The sequence below is a fragment of the Coregonus lavaretus genome (assembly GCF_964263955.1).
Source record: "Coregonus lavaretus genome assembly, chromosome: 13".
NCBI lineage: Eukaryota > Metazoa > Chordata > Actinopteri > Salmoniformes > Salmonidae > Coregonus > Coregonus lavaretus.
The window spans coordinates 43762944-43790744 of NC_140000.1; the positions used below are offsets into that span (position 1 = coordinate 43762944).

At 45.1% G+C, this 27801-nt stretch overlaps 1 protein-coding gene across 5 annotated transcripts in view; it reads left to right on the plus strand.

The window, feature by feature from the left end:
- The window catches only part of LOC311139824 (uncharacterized protein), a 48917-nt gene that overhangs the window by 14318 nt on the left and 6798 nt on the right, over positions 1-27801 (plus strand). For 4 of the 5 annotated variants that reach the window (XM_084174799.1, XM_084174795.1, XM_084174797.1 and 1 more), the window contains exon 2: positions 18818-19002. The gene's annotated coding sequence lies outside the window, so the exon portion shown is untranslated. The remainder of the gene's footprint in view (positions 1-18817; positions 19003-27801) is intronic. The other variant, XM_084174796.1, reaches the window with a different exon arrangement.

Consider the following 27801-nt stretch of genomic DNA (forward strand, 5'->3'; position numbering starts at 1 on the left):
CAGAGATCCTGGTTCGAATCCAGGCTCTGTCGCAGCCGGCCGCGACCGGGAGACCCATGGGGCGGCGCACAATTGGCCCAGCGTCGTCCAGGGTAGGGGAGGGAATGGCCGGCAGGGATGTAGCTCAGTTGATAGAGCATGGCGTTTGCAACGCCAGGGTTGTGGGTTTGATTCTCACGGGGGGCCAGTATAAAAAAAAAAGGATCTATTCACTAACTGTAAGTCGCTCTGGATAAGAGCGTCTGCTAAATGACTAAAATGTAAATGTAAATGTAAAGGTGATTACTGAAAGGAGATGTGTGCCGCCTGCCTGAGGAAGACCTGCGTGGGTCGGAACACACCGCGCTACTCTATGCGGTTGTGGCGGGTGATTTGGACGTAGTCAGGCGCAGGAGGGTAAATCACAGAATAAATGGTTTATTTGGTAAGACAGCGGTACGCAGCAATGCGTAAAACACTCCAGTGTGGTATTACGGCGCACAGGAGACAACAAGGCACACGGGTGAATATCCTGGCGATACACAATACAGTATAGCTCCACCGACCTATAGTAACCTCCACAAGAAACAATCACACACAAAGACATGAGGGGCAGAGGGAATACTTATACAGGTACTGATGAGGGGATATGAGCCAGGTGTGTGTAATAAGACAAATAGAATGATGAGATGAGGAGCGGCAGTGGCTAGTAAGCCGGTGACGATGAACGCCGAAGCCTGCCGGAACAAGGAGGAGAGGCAGCTTCGGAGGAAGTCGTGACAGCTGTGTTCGATGTAACCATTAGTGATCGTTCTTCCTAAACACTATGCTTTTACATAGTCTTACACCACAACCGATTTCTTCTACTTTTCAAAGACCAGGTGGGGATGTTTTCAATGACTACATGCAAGTTATGTCTAGAAAAGAACCAGTGTGACAGACACACAGATGCTGACATGTTGACTATTTCGATAGCCGTGTTTCCTGTCTAGTGTTCGGTGGGTAGTGTGTAGAAGGTCTTTAGACGTGTTCTGTTATTGTCAAAGGGAGCAAATGTAACCTCATCTTATTCACCAATATACCCCCCCTGCCTCCTCCGCCCCCACTCACCACTATGCGAGATCATTGCTCAAGCTTGTTATTGTACTGCTTGTGTCATCAATAGACCTTTATTTTGCTCTATCCCTCCTCTCTCTCCCCCCTTTCACTCTGCCTCTTAAAGAGACGTTCCTCCTCTCTCTGCCTATCTCCTTTCTCTGCCTCTCTCTCTCTTTCTCTCGCTCTCTGTGGTCAGTTTCTTGTTTGTCTGTTTGTCAGTTAGTCTCTGTTTCAGAATGACCAATTGCGCTGAGAGCCAGTCGTCCATTCTATTTCCTGGAAGAGAGGCTTATGTCTCATAGGAAAGGGGGGATTTTCTCCACACAACAAGCCGCCGTCGCATAATCCAATTCTAATTATTAATAGAGACACTGTGACATAGTGAATCATAACTGGAGTACTGTAATGACTGGTATGAATGGACAGAGGTGACTGTTCACTATGGTAATACAAGTCCTTTTGGATGATTGTGTGCACGTGCGGTGCTCCTCTTTACCATGTGTTGGTTTGTGCCATAAACCATATATACACTATATATACAAAAGTACACTACCAGTCAAAAGTTTGGACACACCTACTCATTCAAGGGTTTTTATTTATTTTTACTATTTTTACATTGTAGAATAATAGTGACGACATCAAAACTATGAAATAGCACATATGGAATCATGTAGTAACCAAAAAGGTGTTAAACAAATCAAAATATATTTTATATTTGAGATTCTTCAAATAGCCACCCTTTGCTGTTCTGCCCTTGAGCAAGGCAGTTAACCCCCAACAACAACTGCTCTCCGGGTGCCGTGGACGTCGATTAAGGCAGCGCCCCGCACCTCTCTGATTCAGAGGGGTTGGGTTAAATGCGGAAGAGACATTTCGGTTGAATGCATTCAGTTGTGCAACTGACTAGGTATCCTCCTCTGTCCCTCCTCCTCAAATCCTGATCAGATAAAAAACTAATTAGGCTACTTTAGAGGCAAGGGCCCTGTATTACCAGAATCGCCAGAAGTCAGGTCATTTATAATGCACACACACACACACACACAGTTACGCACATTTTGCAGTTAATCACAAGATATCGGATCACTAAGCCTTCTCAGGCTGTTTGTGGCCTAGTCTCAGTGTGTCTCTTATGGGGCCACTCAATCTGAAACCAAACATTTCTCATACGATACACTCATCTCACAGTTGGTAATTAACCATCAAACCACACCAGCACAGTTAATGACAGTTTATTCATTCAATAGGAAAAGTACCTGCTGTCTTTGACAGGGCGAAATTAGTGTGCCAACCAAAAGCACTCAATGGAATGGAACTGAGACAGCCTTATTTGGCTGTTCTTTCAGATCAAATCACGTCATCAACTGTTGAGATTTGAATCATAGATCAGCACCATTCGTTTCAAACAAACCTCCCTCATTGGTCATTGGTGATGTCTTAGTATGTTGTGTTATAAAACATTTCTGCCATTTTATACATCATTTCTGTTTGTTATTAGATGAAGGCATTTCTCAGGAAATACTTGGAATACAAACCATTTATTATCAGTATGATCTCCTGATGATGTCATACTGTTTCCTGTTGCCTCCCCTTTAAGTGAACGTTTCATTTCCTCCGAAATGAAACTCACCAAACCCTCTGACGGTTGTGCGACCCCACCCTGGCAGGGTCAGTTCAACAATGAGGTTTTGCACTTTGAGGAGGTCATAAGTGTGGGTCAGTGCTGGTGTTGAATCTTAGGCTTACTGTATGGTTACCGTCTGCAATATAGCAACTATTACCATTTCACATACTAATAAGGCTATAGGATAGACTACTACTGTACACTGTAGTATAGAAAGCCCTTCATTAAGGTCTTGCTATAGCATGAAGCATGTCTGTAGGGATGATAAAGTGCTTTATGTTGTATCTTCATACTTTGTATGTATGGCGTGCTGTAGGGGTCGGTAGCATAGCATGGTCTGCATGTTGTGCCTGTGGAGAGCTAGATGTGGATCAATTCATCATGGCAGAGCACAGATGGAGAGATCAAGAAAGGGAAGGAGAAATTAGTAAGGAAAGGAGAAGGAGGAGAGGAGAGAAAAGGAGACGAGACGATGCCAGCAGGGCAGATTAAGTACAGTATGTGTTGAAAAAACGATGATTAATGTACAGCCGTGATGACTCTGCAGTTGTGATGTGTGTGTGTGTGTGTGGGGGGCAGGGGGAATGGGTGGTTGTTAACCCTCAGCATTGAGAGGTTTATTGCATGGCAGGCACACTCAGCCACGCACATACACTACCAGTCAAAAGTTTGGACACATCTACTCATTCAAGGGTTTTTCTTTATTTTGACTATTTTCTACTATGAAATAACACACATGGAATCATGAAGTAACCAAAAGTGTTAAACAAATCAAAATATATTTTATATTTGAGATTCTTCAAATAGCCACCCTTTGCCTTGATGACAGCTTTGCACACTCTTGGCATTCTCTCAACCAGCTTCATGAGGTAGTCACCTGGAATGCATTTCAATTAACAGGTGTGCCTTCTTAAAAGTTAATTTGTGGAATTTATTTCCGTCTTAATGCGTTTGAACCAATCAGTTGTGTTGTGACAAGGAAGGCGTGGTATACAGAAGATGGCCCTATTTGGTAAAAGAACAAGTCCATATTATGGCAAGAACAGCTCAAATAAGCAAAGAGAAACGACAGTCCATCATTACTTTAAGACATGAAGGTCAGTCAATCCGGAAAATGTCAAGAACTTTTAAAGTTTCTTCAAGTGCAGTCGCAAAAACCATTGAGCGCTATGATGAAACTGACTCTCATGAGGACCACCACAGGAATGGAAGACCCAGAGTTACCTCTGCTGCAGAGGATAAGTTCATTAGAGTTACCATCCTCAGAAAATGCTGCCCAAATAAATGCTTCACAGAGTTAAAGTAACAGACACATCTCAACATCAACTGTTCAGAATAGACTGTGTGAATCAGGCCTTCATGGTCAAATTGCTGCAAAGAAACCACTACTAAAGGACACCAATAAGAAGAAGAGACCTGCCTGCACCAAGAAACACAAGCAATGGACATTAGACCGGTGGAAATTTGTCCTATGGTCTGGAGTCCAAATTGGAGATTTTTGGTTCAAACCGCTGTGTCTTTGTGAGACGCAGTGTGGGTGAACGGATGATCTCCGCATGTGTATTTCCCACCGTAACGCATGGAGGAGGTGTTATGGTGTGGGGGTGCTTTGCTGGTGACACTGTCAGGGATTTATTTAGAATTCAAGGCACACTTAACCAGCATGGCTACCACAGCATTCTGCAGCGATACGCCATCCCATCTGGTTTGGGCTTAGTGGGACTATCATTTGTTTTTCAACAGGACAATTACCCAACACACCTCCAGGCTGTGTAAGGGCTATTTTACCAAGAAGGAGAGTGATGGAGTGCTGCATCAGTTGACCTGGCCTCCACAATCCCCCGACCTCAACCCAATTGAGATGGTTTGGGATGAGTTGGACGGCAGAGTGCAGGAAAAGCAGCCAACAAGTGCTCAGCATATGTGGGAACTCCTTCAAGACTGTTGGAAAAGCATTCCAGGTGAAGCTGGTTGAGAGAATGCCAAGAGTGTGCAAAGCTGTCATCAAGGCAAAGGGTGTCTATTTGAAGAATCTCAAATATAAAATATAATTTGATTTGTTTAACACTTTTTTGGTTACTACATGATTCCATATGTGTTATTTCATAGTTTTTATGTCTTCACTATTATTCTACAATGTAGAAAATAGTCAAAATAAAGAAAAATCCTTGAATGAGTAGGTGTGTCCAAACTTTTGACTGGTACTGTACATACTGTCACACTATTACACTTACAGGGGACTGCACTGTTTCCCAACCCGTGCTCCAGCCCCCAACCCATGTTCTTATCAAATGAATTTGATTCGGCCATGTATCCCCATGAGCTTCAGGTCTGTCTCACACTCCCCTTAGAGAATGAACATAGGACTGGTCAGTGATCCGATGGTGTGAAGGAGACCGAGGAGTTCTAGAAGGTTCTAAAATTAGTTTCTGATTTCACACACTCATGGCTTGACCTCTATCACTCACTCGTTTCCCTGCTTTGTTGTTGTTGTTGTTGTTCGGCTATGATGTTAGATTGCATCATCCTCGATCCCTCTACGAAGCACAACATGTTGGGTAACATGATTGACAGGTCACAGAGACACTGCCCTGTGTCCCCATTGGTTGTGTAGTTGTTGTTAGTCATCAAACATGAGCACATTTAAGATTACTAACATGACTTGCAATTTAGTTTATATTCATAGGAATCTTACTGCTTATGAGTCTGTTGACATAGATGGTTTCTTACTCTCTGGATGGACTTAGATATCAAGACAGAATGAACAGGTAATTGAGACATTGCATTATTCGTATCTCTCTCTTCCTCCTTCCTCCCCTTTGTCTGTGTGGGAGTGAGCAGAGGAGTGTCTTTGTCCTGCTGTCCGTGTGTGTGTGTGTGTGCGCACATGCAGGTGCGTGTGCCTGCCCTGAGCCGTGAACGCTGCCTTGGGTGTGTTGTGTTAGATGAGTCATGCATTCACTAGGTCATAAAATGCTGCAGTTCAAAGGACCATTACAGAGACACTACAGATATACTCACCACACTGTTTGCCTGCTTGCATTGAGAGAGAGAGAGAGAGAAGAGAGGAGAGAGAGAGAGAGAGAAGAGAGAGAGAGAGAGAGAGAGAGAGAGAGAGAGAGAGAGAGAGAGAGAGAGAGAGAGAGAGAGAGAGAGAGGAGAGAGAGAGAGAGAGAGAGAGAGAGAGAGAGAGAGAGAGAGAGAGAGAGAGAGAGAGAGAGAGAGAGAGAGAGAGAGAGAGAGAGAGAGAGAGAGAGAGAGAGAGAGAGAGAGAGAGAGAGAGAGAGAGAGATCCTTTCTCTCTCCTCTATCAGTCTCTACAGCATGCTCAAGAGACATACAGAGGGGTGAGTACACACTGAGCTTGTGAATGCTATTATCTTATGTTTTCAGACTGTTTCAGTTGTTTTGACAGGCTTTTCAGAGGATTATTCAGGCTGTTCTTTCAGGCTGTTTTTCATTCCATGATCCTTGCCTGAGCTTACAACACTTTCATGGTTGAACTGATTTCAGTCACCTCAAGGTATTATGATGGGATGGACTATAGTGGAATGGAAGTGTGGATACAGACGTATTTTTTACACTGTGTTATGGTTATTTGTCAACATAAGGAGTTGTCAAACTGTCAGAATGACCACTTCACGATCAGGGTTATTGTAACTCAAGGTACATCCATGCTTCAGTACAGGACAGCCATGCTGTGTACTGAGATCTAGCAGCCAGATTCACTTCGAAATTGGACATCCATCCATGTCCCGAGGATGTCGGGAGATGCCTTCAAAACCCTGCTAGGGCATTGTGGATGGAGATGTTGGATGGGTATAAGCCACAAGCCCCGGCCTCTGCTCGTGTGTTGAATTCCAGTGCTAGACAGTCGTTTTACATTTATTTGTTTTAACCCTATCCCAAACCTTAACCCTTAACTTAACCAATCGGAATGAATGCCTAAATTTAAAGCTGCAATATGTCACTTTTTGGGTGACTCAACCAAATTCACATAAAAATGTTAATTCTAGATCTGTCATTCTCATTGAAAGCAAGTCAAAGAAGTAGTAGATCTGTTCTATGTGCACTATTTCTATGCTTCCCCTTCTTAAGTTTCGTTTTTGTTTCTTTTACTTTTGGTTTTGTACACCAACTTCAACAGATGAAAATACAATATTTTTGGTTATTGAAATGATATTTCACAGCGGTTTAGATGGTACAATGATTCTCTACAGTATACGGTGAAAGGTGCAATATGTAGAAATCGCGCCACCATTTCCTGGTTGCTAATTTCAGTTTATGCTAAATTGCTTGTTTTGTCACATAAACTGAAATTAGGCGATCTATTAGAATTTGAACCTTTAACCGTTGTTTTAACCCTATCCCAACCATTAACTCTTAATTTAATCATTCAGAATGAGAGACGGCAGCGGTGCAACCCGAGATGCAGCTGCAGCAGGAGGAGCAACCCAGGGTGTCCAAAACGTAGACATTTTATGTTTGGAGAAACATGGCAAAACGTCCGAACCTGAAGTCAAATTAGTCAAACCGTGAGATCTTGTTGGATCTTTCATCAAGGTGTGTAGTTTCTCTATATTATAGACCTCACAGTCACTACGGGACAGCAAGGTACGCTAATCTGTGGTGAAGAAGGAACTACCCAGATTACTCTACTACGATAGGGCAGTTGTGAAATGACTCAGTCGCGAATGGCTGGTTTCTGAAATGACTTGCCACCGATTAGTTGGATGATGTCCCGTGTAGCTCAGTTGGTAGAGCATGGCGCTTGCAACGCCAGGATTGTGGGTTCGATTCCCACGGGGGGCCAGTATGAAAATGTATGCACTCACTAACTGTAAATCGCTCTGGATAAGAGCGTCTGCTAAATAACTAAAATGTAAAAAAAAATGATGTGTCAGTCAGAGAAAGGGGTAGGGCTGCCTGGCTTTATTCCAACCAGTGATTCAAACCACCTGTGGGGACTTCACCTGAAAGTAGCGATGTGCTTTTTTAAGGCTATAGGCCAGTGCTCTTTTCTCAAGCACACACACACACATACATATGCAGACACACACACACACCAAAGAGCTATGGAGTCTGTTTGAATAATATGTGTGTTCTCTCACTCTCTCTCTTTGTGAGAATCACACTGACATTGTCACTGTAACCGGGCCTTTCAGAGCTGTGGGCAGGAATGACTGTAACATCTCATTTTCACAGAGCAAAAAGTGACATGGTTGTCAAACAGACATTTTCACCATTTACACTTCACTCACTTGAAAAACCCTCTTTAAAACCCTGTAAGGACTATATTTCCCCCCAGGAGAGGACAATGACATTTAACTTGAGTATGAGTAGGAATATAAAAGATAATTAAGTGGGAAATGAAATACGCTGTGGGACATGATTAGAATTCTATATGTATGCAGGTTGGGAGTACTTCAGTCTTCGATTGAGATGCTTTCACCCTCTCAAGGAAGGTCAGAGAAAATAAAAATCTAATTTGTGAAATGCTTACTTACGGGTCCTTTTCCAACAGTGCAGAGTTAAAGATACAGATCAAATAAAAATAGAAATAGTGACACGAGGAATAAATATACATTGAATAACGAATAACAATAACATGCCTATATACAGGAAGTACCAGTAGCTATGTACATATAGGTAGGGGTAAAGTGACTAGGGGGTCTGTGCATTTTTATTTATTTAACTAGGCAAGTCAGTTAAGAACAAATTCTTATTTACAATGACGGCCTACACTGGCGAAACCGGGACGACGCTGGGCCAATTGTGCGCCGCCCTATGGGACTCCCAATCACGGCCGGTTGTGATACAGCCTGGAATCGAACCAGGGGGTCTGTAGTGACGCCTCAAGCACTGAGATGCAGTGCCTTAGACCACTGCGCCACTCGGGAGCTGGTATATGTGTGTTGGGGTGTCAGTGTAAGTATATATGAGTGAATGGGTAGAGACCAGTGTGTGTGCATAGAGTCAGTGCAAGAGAGTTTGTTTGAAAATGTGTCAATGCAGGTAGTCCAGGTTGCCATTTGATTAGCTATTTAACGGCCTTGTTTAGCAATCTTATGGCTTGGGGGATAGAAGCTGTTCAGGGTCCTGTTGGTACCAGAGTTGGTGCACTGGTACTGCTTGCCGTACGGTAGCAGAGAGAACAGTCTATGGCTTGGGTGGCTGGAGTCTTTGACAGTTATTTAGGCCTTCCTCTGACACCGCCTGGTATAGAGGTCCTGGATGGCAGGGAGCTCGGCCTCACTGATGTACTGGGCCGTACTCACCATCTGTAGCACCTTGCGGTTGCTGTACCAAGTGGTGATGCAGCCAGTCAAGATGCGCAGTGGTGCAGCTGTATAACATTTTGAGGATCTGAGGGCCCATGCCAAATCTTTTCAGCCTCCTGAGGGGGAAGAGGCGCTGTCGTGCCCTCTTCACAACTGTGTGGGTGTGTGTGGACCTTAATTGCTTAGTGATGTGGATACCTAGGAACTTGAAGCTCTCGACCCGCTCCACTACAGCCCCATCGTTGTGGATGGGGGCGTGCTCGTCCTCCCCGTTTCCTGTTGTCCACGATCAGCTCTTTTGTCTTGCTGGCATTGAGGGAGAGGTTGTTGTCCTGGCACCACACAGCCAGGTCTCTGACCTCCACCCTATAAGCTGTCTCATCGTCGTCGGTGATCAATCCTACCTCCGTCGTGTCGTTAGCTTGATGATGGTGTTGTGCGCAGCCACGCAGTCGTGGGTGAACAGGGAGTACAGGAGGGGACTAAGCACACAATCCTGAGGGGTCCCTGTGTTGATGGTCAGCGTGGCAGATGTGTTGTTGCCTACCCTCACCGCCTGGGGGGCGGCCCGTTAGGAATTCCAGGATACAGTTGCAGAGGGAGGTGTTCAGTCCTATGGTCCTGAGCTTGGAGGGAACTATGGTGTTAAATGCTGGGCTGTAGTCAATGAACAGCATTCTTACATAGGTATTCCTGTGTCCAGGTGGGTGAGGGCAGTATGTAGTGCAATAGAGATTGCATCATCTGTGAACCTGTTGGGGCGTTATGCGAATTGGAGTGGGTCCAGGGTGTCTAGGATGATGGTGTTGATGTGAGCCATGACCAGCCTTTCAAAACATTTCATGGCTATAGATGTGTGCGTTCTTGAAAACGGGGACTATGGTGGGCTGCTTGAAACAATTTGGTATTACAGAGGTGGAAAATGTCAGTGAAGACACTTGCCAACTGGTCAGCGCATGCTCTGAGTACCCATCCTGGTATTCCATCTGGCCCCGCAGCCTTGTGATGTTAACCTGTTTAAAGGTCTTACTCACATCGGCTACGGAGAGTGAGATCCCACAGTCGTCCGGAACAGCTGTTGCTCTCATGCATGGTTGCCTTGCAGTGTTGCTTGCCTTGAAGCAGGCATAGAAGGCATTTAGCTTGTCTGGTAGGCTTGCGTCGCTGGGTAGCTTGTGGCTGGGTTTCCCTTTGTAATCCGGGATAGTTTGCAAGCCCTGCCACATCCATCGATTATCAGAGCCGGCATAGTAGGATTTAATTTTAGTCCTGTATTGACGCTTTGCCTGTTTGATGACTCGGTGGAGGTCGTAGCGGGATTTCTTATAAGCGTCCGGATTAGTGTCCCGCTCCTTGAAAGTGACAGCTCTAGCCTTCAACGAGTCGGCAGCTCTGGACGTTCTGTTTACTCCAACATGCCTGTAATCCATGGCTTCTGGTTGGGGTATGTACGGTCACTGTGGGGACGTTGTCGTCGATGCACTTATTAATGAAGCCGGTGGCTGATGTGGTAAACTCCTTAATGTTATTGGATAAATCGCGGAACATATTCCAATCTGCGGTAGCGAAAAAGTCCTGTAGTTTAGCATCCGCTTCATTGGACCACTTACGTATTTAGCGCGTCACTGGTACTTCCTGTTTGAGTTTTGCTTGTAAGCAGGAAGCAGGTGGATATAGTAATGGTCTGATTTGCCAAAGGGAGGGTGAGGGAGGGCCTTGTATGCGTTTCTGTGTGTAGAATAAAGGTGAATTAGAGTTATGTCACCTCTAGTTGCACAGGTGACATGCTGGTGAAAATGTGGCAAAAAAGATTTCAGTTTAAAATCGCCTCTGAATGTGCATTTTCTTGTTTGCTTATGGCCCTATACAGCTCGTTGAGTGTGGTCTTAGTGCCAGCATCGGTTTGTGGTGGTAAATAGACAGCTATGAAAAATATAGATTAAAACTCTCTTGGTAAATAGTATGGTCTGCAGCTTATAATTAGGTATTCTAAAAACTTGAGACTTCCTTAACATTAGAGATTACGCACCAGCTGTTGTTAACAAAGAGACACACGCCTCCTCCCTTTGTCTTAACCGAGTCTGCCGTCCGGTCTAGACGATGCATAGAAAAACCTGCGAGATGGATATCCATGTCCTCGTTCAGCCACGACTCTGAGAAACATAGGATATTACAGTTTTCAGGTCCCGTTGATAAGATAGTTCTCGAATGGACCTCATCCAGTTTGTTCTCCAGTGATTGCACGTTCGCCAATAGAACAGAGGGCAATGGGGTCTGTTTGCTCGCCGACATAATCTTGTCAGGGTAACGGCTCGCTTGCCTCTTCTTCGCTGCCGCTTCCTCTTTCTAGTCCCGGGGATTAGGACCTGGTCCGGAGTAAACAGAACGTCCAGAGCTGCCGACTCGTTGAAGTAGACATTTTTGTCCGAATCGAGGTTAGTGTTCGCTGTTCTGATGTCCAGAAATTGTTTTCAGTCGTAGGAGAATTGGTCAGGAGCCCGTAAGACGGCTGCTATCCACTGCAGAGCCATCCCCCATGAAGGAAAGAGTGCCTGAGAGGGGGGCAGAGAGACCCTGAAGAATAGGGAAGAAGGGGGAGAAGGGGAGGGAGAGGAAGAGGGAGGGAGAGAGAGAGGGAGGGAAAGGTGGATGGAGAGAGGGAGGGAAAGGGGGATGGAGAGAGGGAGAGGGAGAGAGATGGGGAGAGGAAGAGAGGTGGAGGGACCTGGATCTGTGTATAGGGCCGGCAGTGTCTCCGGCTGGTGCCAAAAATCACATTCTTTGGCAGGGCGCAGGGCTGCTGTAAAGCACTACTCAGGAACACAATGTTCGGGACGCAGCAAAGAGGCAACCTTAGTTTTAACAAGACCAATGCGATAACTTCTGAGCTCTAATGGAAAACAACACAGTCTAAGCATTACTACAACACTGATGAAACATTACCGTAACATTACAGGAACAGTCACTTGCTGATGCTCGACTTGTTGTCCTCTTTTTTTGGTTCACTTTGCAGAGTGATTGATTGACACTTCCTCCAGCCAATAGGCCGCTCAATCTCCTGGCTGTGGTCCTGGCCCAATTGAGGGGAGATAAGAGTTATTCTGCCTGCAATGCCAAGGGCAACGAGAACAATGCCACCACTGTATCTGGCTTCCAGGGTCTGTGCCAGTCTAGGGGCCTCTCTCGCCATCCATGGCAGAGCTCCCCTCACCCTCAGTCAGCCACAGATGGGTGATGTGCCCTCTGGGTGTGGTAGTGGAGAACCAAGAGGCTGAGATATCCAGCCAGCTCCTCTGATGTGCTGTGCTGTCAGATAATTATGTAAAATGGCCATCATTATAGCATCTGAGCATCCATATGTCTTATTAAATGGACATTTGACAGACTTCCAATAGCCTTCCATTAGTTTATTCAGATGTCTTGTGAAGAGGCAGGTAGAACTGTATTTGCCTGCAGGTGTATTGTTTGTCCACTCGAGAGCAGTGTGTGCTGGACTGTATTGTATTTTTTGCCAGCTCAGACTTTATTTGTTTACTTCCTGTAAGTTTGTTATGACTGGTGGATCATCAGGGGAATGTGGCAGGCATTGACTGGTGACACTGTCTATCGCTCATACTAATATAACACTCCCTTTCTTTCTTTCTGTCCGTCTCACGTACACGCACACACAGCAACAGCATTAAATCCATGGCGCCGACAGAGAGGGAGAGGGCTGCCTCGCTTCTAGTCCTTAGGAAACCTATTTGGTTTTTTATGTATTATTTCTTACATTGTTAGCTCAGAAAATCTTGAAAAAAGTGTTACACAAGCATTTCGCTACACTCGCAATAACATCTGCTAACCATGTGTATGTGACCAATACATTTGATTTGAACATTGTCATTAAGTGGAGTATAATGACCATTAATAAGAGTTTTAATGAGTCCATCAGTACATCAGGCTAGATGATTATTGCACAGCAGTTATATTCTTCCCAGGGAGGAGGTGATGGTGATGGTGACTGCCAGGATGGAACGGCACTGCTGTTACAGTGTCTTCATGTAGGGAAGGGATGTTTTGGTCTGGGCATTAGGCATTTGCTTGGAGATGGTAGTATGACTGTGTGTGGTAGGGCTGGGTTAGAAGATAGAGATGGTAGTATAGCTGTGTGTGGTAGTGGTGGGTTAGAGGGTGGAGATGGTAGTATGGCTGTGTGTGGTAGGGGTGGGTTAGAGGGTGGAGATGGTAGTATGGCTGTGTGTGGTAGGGGTGGGTTAGAGGGTGGAGATGGTAGTATGGCTGTGTGTGGTAGGGCTGGGTTAGAGGGTGGAGATGGTAGTATGGCTGTGTGTGGTAGGGGTGGGTTAGAGGATAGAGATGGTAGTATAGCTGTGTGTGGTAGGGCTGGGTTAGAGGGTGGAGATGGTAGTATGGCTGTGTGTGGTAGGGGTGGGTTAGAGGATGGTTGTATATAAGGTTGGGTCAACATATAGACATACTGTATACTTAACGTTGTCATGTTACTGTATATCTCTAAGAGCCCATCTATATTGTCTCCCGAGTGGCGCAGTGGTCTAAGGCACTGCATCGCAGTGCTAGCTGTGCCACTAGAGATCCTGGTTCGAATCCAGGCTCTGTCGTAGCCGGCCGCGACCGGGAGACCCATGGGGTGGCGCGCACAATTGGCCCAGCGTCGTCCAGGGTAGGGGAGGGATTTGGCCGGCAGGGGATGTAGCTCAGTTGGTAGAGCAGGGTTGTGGGTTCGATAAAATAATGTATGCACTAACTGTAAGTCACTCTGGATAAGAGCGTCTGCTAAATGACTAAAATGTATGTAAATGTATACTCTGGGAAGTTACAGTAATTGAGCCATCTGTTTCCAGTAATTGACCCCCCCCCCCCCCCCCCCCAATTTATACAAGATCAATTCCTGTCCTCTGCTTGGTTATTGATCCAGGATCTCCTGGTAGTGATATACCCCGGGATGCGGCTCTGTGTGTGTATTTCTGTGGTACTTCCACATGAGTGTGGAAGCTATCCATAGGGGGTCATTTCCGCCACATGAGAGGGGGAAGTGGAGGGAAGTGGCGGGACTGGGCATTGAAAGGTACTCATTGGACTGTTGGACCCAGCAGCTATAACAAGGCTGTATGTGACTCATCAGTATGTGTGTGCTGCTAACAATGTGTGAGACGTGCTCTGGCTGGCATTACGAAACCAAGAGTGTTTAGCCCCTCTCACCCAGTCCAGACTCCGAGAGAGAGAGGGAAAGAGTGTGTGTGTGTGGTGTGTGTCGGTCTGTCATTGTGTGTGTTCACTGTGATGTTTATGTAAGATCTCTCCCCGGCTCTTCACTGGGAGTGAGAGGCTTGATGACGATTTATCACCAAGGACATGCAGGCAATAAAGAGACGATGTCCTTATAACAGGGACCTTATATAAGGAGCTCTCTTTCTATCTGTCTTTCTCTCTCGGTTTGTCTCTACCTATCTCTCCCTCTCCCTCTATGGCCTTCAGTAGAATATATAGACAGAGATCAGATAACGTCCATGCAGTCAAAGGTTATATTGGAGATGTACTGTATATCATATATATATTGGAGGTGTACTGTATATCATATATATTGGAGATGTACTGTATATCATATATATTGGAGATGTACTGTATATCATATATATTGGAGGTGTACTGTATATCATATATATTGGAGATGTACTGTATATCATATATATTGGAGATGTACTGTATATCATATATATTGGAGATGTACTGTATATCATAAAGGCAGTAGTTTTCCTCTTGATCCTGTCTACAGTGTTGTATGGTGATACATGTTGAAAAGATCAAAGTTGAAGGTTTTATGTTTGTGGGGTGGGTGTTGACGGAGGGTACTTTTGGTCACTGGTGATGTGGCGTGTGTGTATACTGTGTGTATTTGTGTGTGTGTGTGTGCAATAAGATCTCATGGTTTTACCGATTGGACTTCAGATTCTGAGGTTTATATACATTTCTCCATACGTCAAATTTCGAAGTTGCTCCAAATGTCAAATTTCAAAGCGTTTTTGACACCCTGGGTTCCTCCCTCTGCTCAGTATCGTTCCGTTTCTCCAAATGTCACATTTCTAAGTTGCTTCAAACCTCACATTTTAAAGTTAAGGGTTAAGGTTTGGAATAGGGTCGGATCTGGAGTCATGGAATTACGCCCATTCACCACCCCCGTCCGCAACTCCCTAGCAAAACCCAAGCCTACTCAGTGGCATGTATGGGTGTCAAGGGAAGCCAGGCTTCCCCAAAAAATGTACAACAAATCTTTTTTGAAAATAAAATATTTAGTCTCTCTGTGTTTCATCATTTTCCTTCAATTCGGAGGAAGCTGAATGTATCTCACCGGTGAAAGCATCTGAGGGAAACAGCGCCCCTCTGCCTCTGTATGTGTAGCCCATCTATCTGAAGCTGTCTGGTCAAAAAGAGTATGACATTGTTGCCGCCCGTAGCATTGAATGCAAAGGAAGCCAGCGAGCATTTGGCCTCCCTGAATAAAAAAAAAAAGTATTCAATGATAGCCAATCAGCATTGAGCTAAACTGAGCGAGCTCAACTGTGAATGGTCCTGGCGCACCAAAAGAAAGTGTAAAGGGAAGCCAGTTTGGATTTGGCATCACATCACATCAAAAGCCAAACGTCATTGACAGAAAAACCTTGAATTGTTGCATCTCGTTGTGTTGTTGTCTTCTGGTGGCTAAAATTGGCCCTTTCCTAAATTATCCATGGATGGAGATAGGGATTTGGAATTCATTCTCCGTACTGGCCAATGATTATAACAGCGATTCTAATCCAACCATAAATTCATACATTGTGCCCCTTGCCTGAGAGGATGGAAGTTCAATATGTAGTTAGATATAGTAGGCTAATGTTACCTAGCTAACGTTGCCCATGAAAGGAAGTTAGGTTAGCGAGCAAGCATTTTAGGTAGCTTAGGACAACAAAAACTAAAAGTGTGGATTGTCTGACAGAGTCATAGACTGTTTTGGCAACGTGAAAGAGAGGAGGATGGTGTTGGCGTTTCTCTACAAGTAGGGTGAGTCAAAAAAAAATCTACTTTTAAACACACACACAAATCAGTACCATGGACAGCCACATCATATTTAGCTTATGTTGATTGGATTGAATTGTTTTTGATATCTTTTAGTTGTCACTGTATTAGACTAAGCATAGGTGATTTGATGGTGTTGAAATGTTAAAGTTTAAATGGTGCTGGAATAGTGGAGGCAGTTCCTGTTTCCTTTGCGACTTGCAGTAACTCTTTGTGGTTCTAAATCAATAGTTATTTAGTAGTCCAAAAATGTCCGAAACATTAACTTGCTTGACCATGCTGTAGGTCATGTAGCTGTTTGCTACATGCAATATGCTTTGAAGACTTCACCGGACAGATGTTGCTCTCCAGTTTTGTGAGGAAACAAAGGTGTGGTTGAATTTATTCTGCCACTGTGTCTTCTTACTGTCTCAGCCTTAGGCCTATATATCGCGGTGTCAAGGCATATGAACTAACAGGTTATAGAGCAAACAACAAAATTATCACAACACGGGTTGTAATATGGCTTTTTTTTTGTTGCTTGGCTTCCCCAGTGATTTTACCCACTCACCGCTACTGAGCCTAATTGACCCCGATTTCCAGAGTCATGGGATTACACTCATTCACCACCGCCATCCGCAACGCCCTAGCAAAACCCAAGCCTACTTGATGTTAATAGCACTCACTGTTTCCCCTAGCGGCTGGTTTTGAAGGCATTTCCCAACGTTGTCAGGAGATGGACAGACGTCCACTTTCTAAGTCAATCTTGGGCGATCTGGCTTGTGTGTGTGTGTGTGTGTGTGTGTGTGTGTGTGTGTGTGTGTGTGTGTGTGTGTGCTTGCGTGCATGTGTAAACTGTGTGTTTGTGTTTGCGTGTGTGTGAGCACATTCTAACCCCTCCCTTTTTTACATAATTGTTTACCTGGCAAGGGAACATGTGTGGGCAACTTGCATGGTCATGTTGTGTGTGTGTGTTTTGGACTGGCCATCTACACCACACCACTTCTTTCACTATGAACTCTGCCTCCCATACCAAACTATTAGTTCTAGGATGTACTGTATGATGATAGGATAGATTGAAGACAGGTGGAGGAAGGAGGTGGTATGAGGCAGATAGCTGCTGGGGGTTGTGGGTAGTGAGAGGGACAGGGTCAGAGTATCGGGTGACTTGTGATGGGATGCAGAACTAGGTGAAGGGTTGTGGTCTGGAAGATGGGGGGCTGTAACGGGCTGTGGTGGCACACACACTGAAACACACACACACACAATGAAACACACACACAGACACTGAAACACACACACACACACACTGAAACACACACACAATGAAACACACACACAGACACTGAAACACAAACACTGAAACACACACACACACACACACACACACACTGAAACACACACACACACACACACACACACACACACTGAAACACACACACTGAAACACACACACAGACAGTGCTGGCTACTGGCGCCTGAGGATAGACATCAAGGGTGAAAACCTCAGTGACTCAAAGTCCAGTCATAGAACCATAAATGCAGAGCACCGTATATGTTAGTGTGTGTGTGTGTGTGTGTGTGTGTGTGTGTGTGTGTTGAGGGGTACCTCTCTGTTTCCCGCCAAAATAAATTAACCCCCACTGGTGGATTCCTAATTTCTGACTCACTTCCCACTATGCAGGAACACCTGTCTCTCTCTCACACACACACACACACACACACCAACACACACACACACACACAGACAAACACACACTCACAACACACACACCCACACACCGCAGGCCACACACCACACATACTCAGAGAAAGGACCACAGGCAACTTCCTAGCATTCTCCACGTCATTCCACTGGTATGGATGTGTGTGTGTATATGTGTGTGTATGCGTGTTTGTGTATATATTTGCATGTAGAGGTAGTGCCTCCATGTGTTCCATTCCAGTGAAATGGTGGTGTTTATCTAACATCTAGTTTGGGCAGATGTCTCTCTCTCGCTATCGCCCTCTCTCACCATGATTACAATCTTTGAGGGCCTACAAAAAACATCTGTTTCATATTTTCAACAAGTTTTTTTGATTGTAGTCTGAGGATTCCATTGCCCCCTTCTAACGTCACAGCTTTCCAAGACAATGGCAGCCCATCATAACCACAAGCACAATAACACAATCCCAACACAACAATCACACTAACCATTACAAATGTGAATCATGGCAGTCAGAGGATGTTTTCACTCGGAAACAGTACCGACTGCTGTGCGTTAGAAGAACTGCAACTGAGGAAGACAACCAATCTATATACAGAGAGGAGTTGAGGGGGAATCTTAGAAAGTGTTTTGGAGAGTGGTAGAGAAAGACGGAAAGGGAGAAGAAATAGGATAAGTGGAAGAGGGGGAGAGGAAGAGAGAGAAAGAGAGGCTCACTGCCTGTTTACTCACTGAGCAGGAATGACTTGACTGGTCGTGCTCTGTATGACTGAGCAGCGCGCACGCTTTCTCTTTCACATACGCTCTCTCTCTCTCTCTCTCTCTCTCTCTCTCTCTCTCTCTCTCTCTCTCTCTCTCTCCTCTCTCTCTCTCTCTCTCTCTCTCTCTCACCACAGACACACTCACCCGCTGAGTGGAGAGCTCCAGGACAGGCTGCTCTCGCAGCACAGCCTCAGGGACTTAGAGGCACTCTACCGGTGAAGAGAGACAGGCAGAGACCCCCCCTCTGGAGCTCACTGGAACTTAATCTGTTTTTCTCTCCCTCTCTCTCCCTCTCTTTTTGTCGGTTCCCTCTCACTCAGTCTCTATCTACCATTTATCTCCCATTATCTCTCTATTTCTACTCTCTCCTTCTGTCTCTTTCCCTCTCTTTCCCTCTCTTTCCCTCTCTTTCCCTCTCCTTCTCTCTCTCTCTCTCTCTCCCTCTTTCTCAGGATGGACACAGGATGTGAAGAGATCAGGTGGCTGACAGAGTCTCACAGCAACAGTAGGTTACTTTTTCTATTTTCATTTTTCTGTGTTTATAGTATATATCAGGGAGTTTGTTAGTGTGTTTTTGTTTCAAGGACATGGAGTCATATTGGAACGGATTACTGCAAGTCAGGACAGATTCAGAGGAGATTAAATGATCTTAATATGTTGATTGTGTGATTATTCAATTGTGTGATTATTCAATTGCTGCCACTTATTCTCAGAACTCATTGTTCATATACTGCCAGAGCTTGGCTTTAGGCTACCCTTTGGCTACGTTAGTGATGATATGGTACAGCTCTGTGCTTAGTCCTTAGTAGGGAACTATGATGTAGTCTGTATATTCACTGATAATGACTGAGGTATTATATCTCCATTATATCTCTTCCAACTCTGATTGTGCTGGTTGATTGCTGTGAAATAGGAGAGAGGCTAGAGAGGGAGTTAGCCTACCTACTGTATGGTTGTGAATGGGTCAACTCAAATAGGAGCCAATATCAATTAGAAATGGACTCCAAGGGACATTGGAATGGACCAGACATTCTAGGGCGTGTTTGAATCAGATTTATTGTGCAACATTCCGGTTTCTGAGACCAATCTCACAGAGACACACACACACACACCTACACCTGAGGTAACTATAGCTGTTGACTCAGCGTGTTTTTGTGAGGCTCCTCCCCACGCCTCCATATGTTCTTGGAATCAGCGTGTGAATGGCTGGGAGGGGTGGGTGTGGCACGCACCACTGTACCTTGACCTAAAACCCATAACGCCCACACACTCGTAAACCTTTATCTACACAAGCACACTCTTAAATACAAGGTAAGGGCATGGTAAAGTTTGTGATTTATATTGGACTAATTCAGGTAGGGGTTACTTCCTTCTCCCTATCCTTTGGATGATAGAGGAACACACCTGGATTGTTCTACTGTGTGTGTGTCTGCTGTAATACAGAGGCCTCATTCTGTCAGTATGGCTGATTCACTGTAGGGGCCGGGGGAGCTTAAAGCCTTCTCATCTCTCAGGTGACACACACACACACACTTATCTCTGCTGGTCAGACTTAGCATTGTGTTTGTGGGGCATAATCATGGCCATAGATCATGTCTCTCTAATTGAAAATGCAGCTCCTGTTCTCATGGCTCTGGCTCTGGATGTATGGGGGCTGAGGGGGCTGGGGTTGTCTTTGTGCCCCACTAGAGTGGCCCAGATTCAGTCAGGTCAGCTTGGGTCTCCACTTCAGGGTTGGTAGACAGGTCAGGGTCAATGGCATGGTTGTTTACGTATGTGTAATGTGTTAATATAAGAAATCTTTGTGAGTGTGAAATGTGTGAGAGAGTGTGTGTGTGTTTTGTGTTTGCATTGGTGTTTGTGTGTGATGAGTGTGTGTATGAGAGAGAGAAAGAAAGAGAGAGAAAGTGGAGTACCACAGAGAACTGGGTCTGGTTTCCCACAATGCCAAGTGTGTACAGAGATATGAGACGTGGTCTCTCAGGTGGAACCCTCCTCTGTTCCTACATCACCACGGAAACAGGGCTCTCATTTTGTTATCATAGACAGACTCAATTGGGGCTACATTGGAATTGCCTCACTTGACCAACAATTTCCCACCCTACTATGAGGGATTATGTTCTTTAAGGAAAAGCTAACACTTGGGAACTGAAAGGTGGGATTGAGAATAATCTGTGGATAATATGTGGATGTTTAAACTTCCTCTCACTGTTTGGTTGGTGTCTCTATTGTTTGCTTGTCAACAGCCCTGAGGCGTGCCCAAGCCTGTGGCTATTCCCATTTCTCCTGGTATTCCCAGTCCTCCTCCTGGCTTGGCTGGGCTCCTCTCCAGCTTCCTGTAGTGGAGTGGTTGGCATCATGCCGTGCCCAGGAACACACACTGCAGCCATGCCTGTGGGCATGGAGTATGCGTGTGGGAGAGAGAGAGGGAGAGGGAGGGAGTGCCAGAGGGGTGGGGTAAAGGTACTGTCTCTCTCTCTCACACACACACACACACACACACACACACACACACACACACACACACACACACACACTACTTAGCAGTGCCATACTAGGTGTGGGCTTCCTTTTCTCTACTAGTTTTTGTTGGCCACTGAGAAAGACACACCCTCTGTGTTTGGTAGAGCAGAATTCAGAGGAGCGAGAAGAGAGGACAGGGGAGGGGCCAGACTCACCCACGTGGACACAGGTAGGAGTGGACGGAGGGGGACACCCATGGAGGAAGGTCACTCTGATATTCCCCACTACTGACCCCCTTGTCTTGCATTCGCAAAAATCGAAGCTACTGACACTTTGATGACTTGGCTGGTATCCTTGTGCTTTCCTGGGAAATGGGAGGCTGTGGTTGGATGTCACGAGGAGGATATGACAAACAGCTCTCATTCAGTCAGCAGACTGGACAGCTCTAGAGTACGCCACAGGGGACAGTGAGTAAACCTATTTATTTACTAAGGACAAGCCGTGAGCTGTTTGTCATGGTCCTGTAAATGACTGATTAGTGGGTGTGTGTATTTCCATTCTGAATGTTATTTTTTTTGTGTGTGTCTGTCAGTGCCTGCGTTTCTTCATTGTATGTTAGTATTGTTTAGAATATGTATGTTTGCGTTTTTGTGGGTGTGTGTATTTCTTTACATCTTTGTGTGTTCCTGTGTAAATGTGCGTCAGTGGATGGTAACCGAATCTGGCCTGCTCTGACCCATCCCTCTGGTGATGCACACACACACTCTGCCACGTCTCACAGCTTTGTTGTAGTGGAATGAATACCTGTTACATCTCGGAGGGAGGGAGGGAGGGAGGGAGGGAGAATGAAAGAAAAAGAGAATGAATGAGATGGAGAGCAGTGGGAGTGGGTGTTAAAGAGAATGAGGGGTGATTGTTTAGTTGTGCTGGATGGATGTGGGTCTAGCACTGTGGTTAGGGTAAAGGGTAGGTAAATAGAATAGTAAATATGAGTTATGTGTCCCTCCCCTCATCTCCTATACTGGTGTCTGGAACTCTGTATAACACAGGGAATTCCCGTTTCTGCTACCTGTTAATCCCCTCTGACAAATACACCTCCTGGGGAGGATTTCTGAAAACTTGTTTTTTGTGGGCCTTACACAGAGACACAGAGCATCAATGGGCGTCAATTGAGTGTTCTCAGACTAGCACAGGAAGTGACTTGATTTGACTATGACATCACTTCTGTGTTGGGTTGTCCAGAATAGTTTGTTTCACAGTTGGAACAAAAGTTTTGCCGATGTCATCGGGTGTGTTTCTGTGTGGTAGTCCATGTTTACGTGTCAAATTCACCTGTGACGACTTTCTCAGTTCTGAATCGTTGAAGCTCGCGCCAACACATGCTGGAGCACAGTCACTGTTTGGCTGGCCCCAAGGGGGTCTAATAATAATAATAATAATAAATAATATGCCATTTAGCAGACGCTTTTATCCAAAGAGACTTACAGTCATGCGTGCATACATTTATTTATTTTTTTGTGTATGGGTGGTCGCGGGGATCGAACCCACTACCTTGGCGTTACAAGCACCGTGCTCTACCAGCTGAGCTACAGAGGAGCTGGTCTACACACCAGGGCCTGAGTGATGCGAGAAACCAGGCCACCCGACCCACATGCACGCACGCATAAACAAACACACGCTCACACATACGCTCACACACACACACACACACACACACACACACACACACACACACACACACCCCTCCGTAGCTATCACTCTGTCAGAGCTCCCATTACCATCATTGTTCCCTTGGCGACAACGGGGTCAGGGGTCACTTAGCAACGGCAGAATGTTGAGGACAATTCCTGTGAGGGAGACTGGAGCTCAGTGCTTCTGGCCTTTTGTTCCAGAACATAGCCTCAAGTCTAGAAATAGATATGGGCTTTTATATTTCCACACTGTTTTCCTCCTCAAAGTGATAACACATCCTTCTATGGTAGTCGGATGACGTCATCACAGCTGATGACATACGTTAATGTATACTTAGAGAATCTACAGTATGTCCTTCTATGATATGAGGAAGCAGATGTGATGTTCTACATGACACTGAGCATGATGGAGTGTCTCAGTCTCCCATCCTGCTGACTCGCTGCCAAGAAGGGGTTTACATGTTTTACAGTAGGCTTCCTCTTTCCTTAATCCCTCTCTGATCAGACAGCACACTGTAAACACGAGGTGGTGATCGATACAAGCAGTGTGATTAGTTATTCACAGTAACAAATGTTTTTGACAAGGTAAATAGCAGTGATCGTAAATAAGAATTTGTTCTTAACTGACTTGCCTAGTTAAATAGAGGTTAAATAAATACAATTAAATAAATTACTATAGTATTTTAAAAGTATGAGTGTACATTTATGACACCACCAGGTTGTGCTGCCGTGTACTTGTGCTTCATGTACTACCTCCGTCACACTACCTGTGTACTCAAACGACCGGTAGAGGTGTGGCCCTAGATAGATAATCAGATAAAGATTATATTATGATAAAGCTTATCATATACTGGGAACCACATACATATATATACATACATACATACATACATACATACGCTGGGAAAACAACATTATGTGGATATGCTTGCGCCTATGGCTAGTACTCTCTCTCTCTTTCTCTCTCTGGAGTGGCACTGCGACACAGAGTGATTGAAACTTGAGATATTGAGGCAGGCGGAGATCAAAAACTATTGATTTGTAGGGAAGGAGAGTTGCATGAGGAATGATTTGTAGGGAAGGAGAGGTGCCTGAGGAATGATTTGTAGGGAATGAGAGGTGCCTTAGGAATGATTTGTAGGGATGAGAGATGCCTGAGGAATGATTTGTAGGGAAGGAGAGGTGCCTGAGGAATGATTTGTAGGGAAGGAGAGATGCCTGAAAATGATTTGTAGGGAAGGAGAGGTGCCTGAGGATTTGATTTGTAAGGAAGGAGCGATGCCTGAGGAATGATTTGTAGGGAAGGAGAGGTGCCTTAGGAAGGATTTGTATGGAAGGAGAGGTGCCTGAGGAATGATTTGTATGGAAGGAGAGGTGCCTGAGGAATGATTTGTATGGAAGGAGAGGTGCCTGAGGAATGATTTGTATGGAAGGAGAGGTGCCTGAGAAATGATTTGTATGGAAGGAGAGGTGCCTTAGGAATGATTTGTATGATAGGAGAGGTGCCTGAGGAATGATTTGTATGGAAGGAGAGGTGCCTGAGGAATGCTCTACAGATGTACAGTCGTTGATTCTAGAGGTGGAAGAGAGAAGTGCTCAGACTGCGAGGGCTTTGGACTGGCCGTGAGCCAACAAGCAAACACTGGGTGCCTTTGAGGAGAACTGCTATGGTGCTGGCATTCACCTGAGAGAGAGGAGGTGGGGGTGAGAAAGAGGTCAGAAATAGTTGGCTCAGTTTTCCATCTGCATATCCAACGATAGAGAAATTATATATTATTCTCTGGAGACATGACATGAAGTTGTAGCCGAATCATTATTTTAGAAAATTCCCCACTCACTCAAACATACGCCTACACAGTACTATCAAATGTCTGAACTTGAAGGTTTCTCTCTTGATAAACAATGCTGTACAGTCATAGCTTGGCTGCTGTTGAAGCCGGCTGTGGTTTCCTGGAAAATGAGTTTACGGTAAAAAAGAGCTCTCTTTTTGGGAAGTTGCCTTGACGAAGGGCCAACAGGGAGTCCGCCTGCGGTCATTTTTTTTGGCTGTGTGTGTCTGAGTGTGTGTGTGTGTGTGTGTGTGTGTGTGTGTGTGTGTGTGTGTGTGTGTGTGTGTGTGTGTGTGTGTGTGTGTGTGTGTGTGTGTGTGTGTGTGTGTGTGTGTGTGTGTGGTGTGTGTGTGGTGTGTGTGTGTGTGTGTGTGTGTGTGTGTGTGTGTGTGTGTGTGTGTGTTTGTGGAATTGTAATTATTTTAAATAAAATAAAATGTTATTGGTCACATACATTGACATCGACTAAAATACAGTAGAATAGAATACAGTATATACATATGAGATGAGTAAAGCAGTATGTAAACATTATTAAAGTGACTAGTGTTCCATTATTAAAGTGACCAGTGATTCCATGTCTATGTATATAGGGCAGCAGCCTCTAAGGTGCAGGGTTGATTAACCGGGTGGTAGCCGGCTAGTGATGGCTATTTAACAGTCTGATGGCCTTGAGATAGACGCTGTTTTTCAGTCTCTCGGTCCCAGCTTTGATGCACCTTTACTGACCTCGCCTTCTGGATGATAGCGGGGTGAACAGGCCGTGGCTCGGGTGGTTGATGTATTTGCCACCATGTTGACAGACATTCTGCTTCCTAACATGTGAGTGTTGTTGTGACTCAGTGTTTGTGGGCTGCAGAGAAATGTGTCAAAATTAAAAGCAAATGTGTCCCATCTCAAATGGGTTTTAGGCCTTTAGTATGAAACAGTCCTCAGTTTGCTGCGGTAGATGTTTGTCAGACTAAGAATGTACTGTACAGATACTATCTTCATTTGACCAGTTTCGCACAGCAGGAAAATAATCCTGCAGCAACAGGACATGTGAACTATTATGTGGATTGTAATTAATGGACATTTTTGTAGGGGTTGATTCATTTAAAAAAAATAAAGTCTGACATTTTAAAGTAGAAATTACAAACTTAAGAAGCCTTTTTAAACCTTGAATACACTACAATTTGCATTTCCTGTTGCACAGCAAAATTCTCTGGGACAACACAGTGATCAAATTAAGATAGCACATCGGTATATAATTGGTTTACTGTAAATGATGAACCACTTTGTCAAGATGTGTGAGTTTTGTCTCAGCTTAATTCCAAGGAGGGGGATGGCTCCCCCTTTTCCTCTCTTGCAATACACACACACACACACACACACACACACACACACACACACACACACACACACACACACACACACACACACACACACACACACACACACACACACACACACACACATTCTGTCAGTTGGGAGGTGTGGAGATAGGAGGCTGATCACAGCAGTGACTAACCCTGCCGTCATCCAGCCCTTCCGGGGGTCACACACGTCACCCAGAGCCCCACAACACACCCCCTCTGCCTGGCTTCCTGGCAGCCTACTCCTGAGCCGGAGGTGAATTGAGTCCAGAGCCTTTCAGTCTCATACACAGCAAAACAAGGGCTATTTTTGAACGCTCCTCCAATTAGGCTGTTAAGATTGTTTATCTGTTTTCGCGAAATACGTGTCCTCCCGGCTTGCAGTGGCACAGAAAGTGGACCAAAGTTCGTCCCGTTCCCGGAACTGGATCCAAACAAAGCCAGATGTTTAACATTCTCTAGAAAGCGAGGAGAGGTACTTGTTATTGTCCTCTTTTTCTCTGACAGTGGAAAAATACTTTGGAGGGTTATGGAGAAACGTCAGCCTACCTTGTGTGTGTTCTGAAAAGCCAGGAACTCTTAAATCTTATCTTATGACGTCGGCTTATTTTCCTGTGTGTGTGTGTGTGTGTGTGTGTGTGTGTGTGTGTGTGTGTGTGTGTGTGTGTGTGTGTGTGTGTGTGTGTGTGTGTGTGTGTGCACGCGCGCGCGCGTGCGCGCGTGCGTGCGCGTGTGGATGTGTTTATCTATACTTGTGGGGACCAGAAGTCCCCACAAGAATAGTAAACAAACAAACATTTGACCAACTGGGGACATTTTGTTGGTCCCCACAAGATCAAATGCTATTTCAAGGGGGTTTAGGGTTAAGGTTAGAATTAATGTTAGGGTTAGAATTAGGTTTAGGGTTAGGGTTTGGAGCTAGGGTTAGTTTTAGCGTTAGGGTTAGGAGCTAGGGTTAGGTTTAAGGTTAAAAAAGGTTAGGTTTTTGGGTTACAGTTAGGGTTAGGGTACGGGTTAGGGTTAGGGGTTAAGGAAAATAGGATTTTGAATGGGACTGAATTGTATGTCCCCACAAGGTTAGCTGCGCAAGACTGTGTGTGTGTGTGTGTGTGTGTGTGTGTGTGTGTGTGTGTGTGTGTGTGTGTGTGTCTGTGTGTGGCATTCAAGTGCTGTGGCACTGTACTGTATTCCTAGCTTACTGCACAGATGCTTGTTAGATAGTATTTGATTAAAAGCCCCCACTTACTCCACAACCATGATGGATGTTCTGTTCTCCCTCCATCAGACTGATCCACCATTAGCATAGCTCCACACACAGGGGGCTAATACCTGCCATCAGTACAGCCTATTACTCTGCATGGCCCATGCATGAACCCATAGCGCAGCTAGCGCTCGTGCGCTAATGCACATTAACACACACATGAACCCAGCGATACACGCTAGGCTTAACCGCATTATATGAACAGAGACACTTATCCAGTAATGGAGTGTCTTTATTGGTTAACTCCTGGAATGGCCCTCCGAGAATGGCCCCATCATCCAGTTTAATGCCTTATCGCCACATAGGAGCTGGTTCTTCTGTACTGAACATGTGGAGTCATCTGTCACGGTTCACATACTGTACAGCACAGGGGCTTTGATGGGCCGGCAGTCTCCTTCATTATCATTACTCAGTTGGCACTCTTGCTTTGTAACATCCTACACACATTAACACGTACACACACACACACACGCATACACACAAACACGCACACACACACACACACACAATACATTCACATCATGGACCTCTGTGCATGTTGGCTGTGAACCCTATCATGAAAGATCTGCTTTAATGTGCAACCTCCTCCAAAAGCTTCTTCCATTGACTTTCCATTGACTTGCCATTTACTTTCTTGATCAGGAATCCAATAAAGGGACTTAAGCCAGAGTTTCCAGGGGGTCTGAAAAGACTAGGAGGGAAGGTATT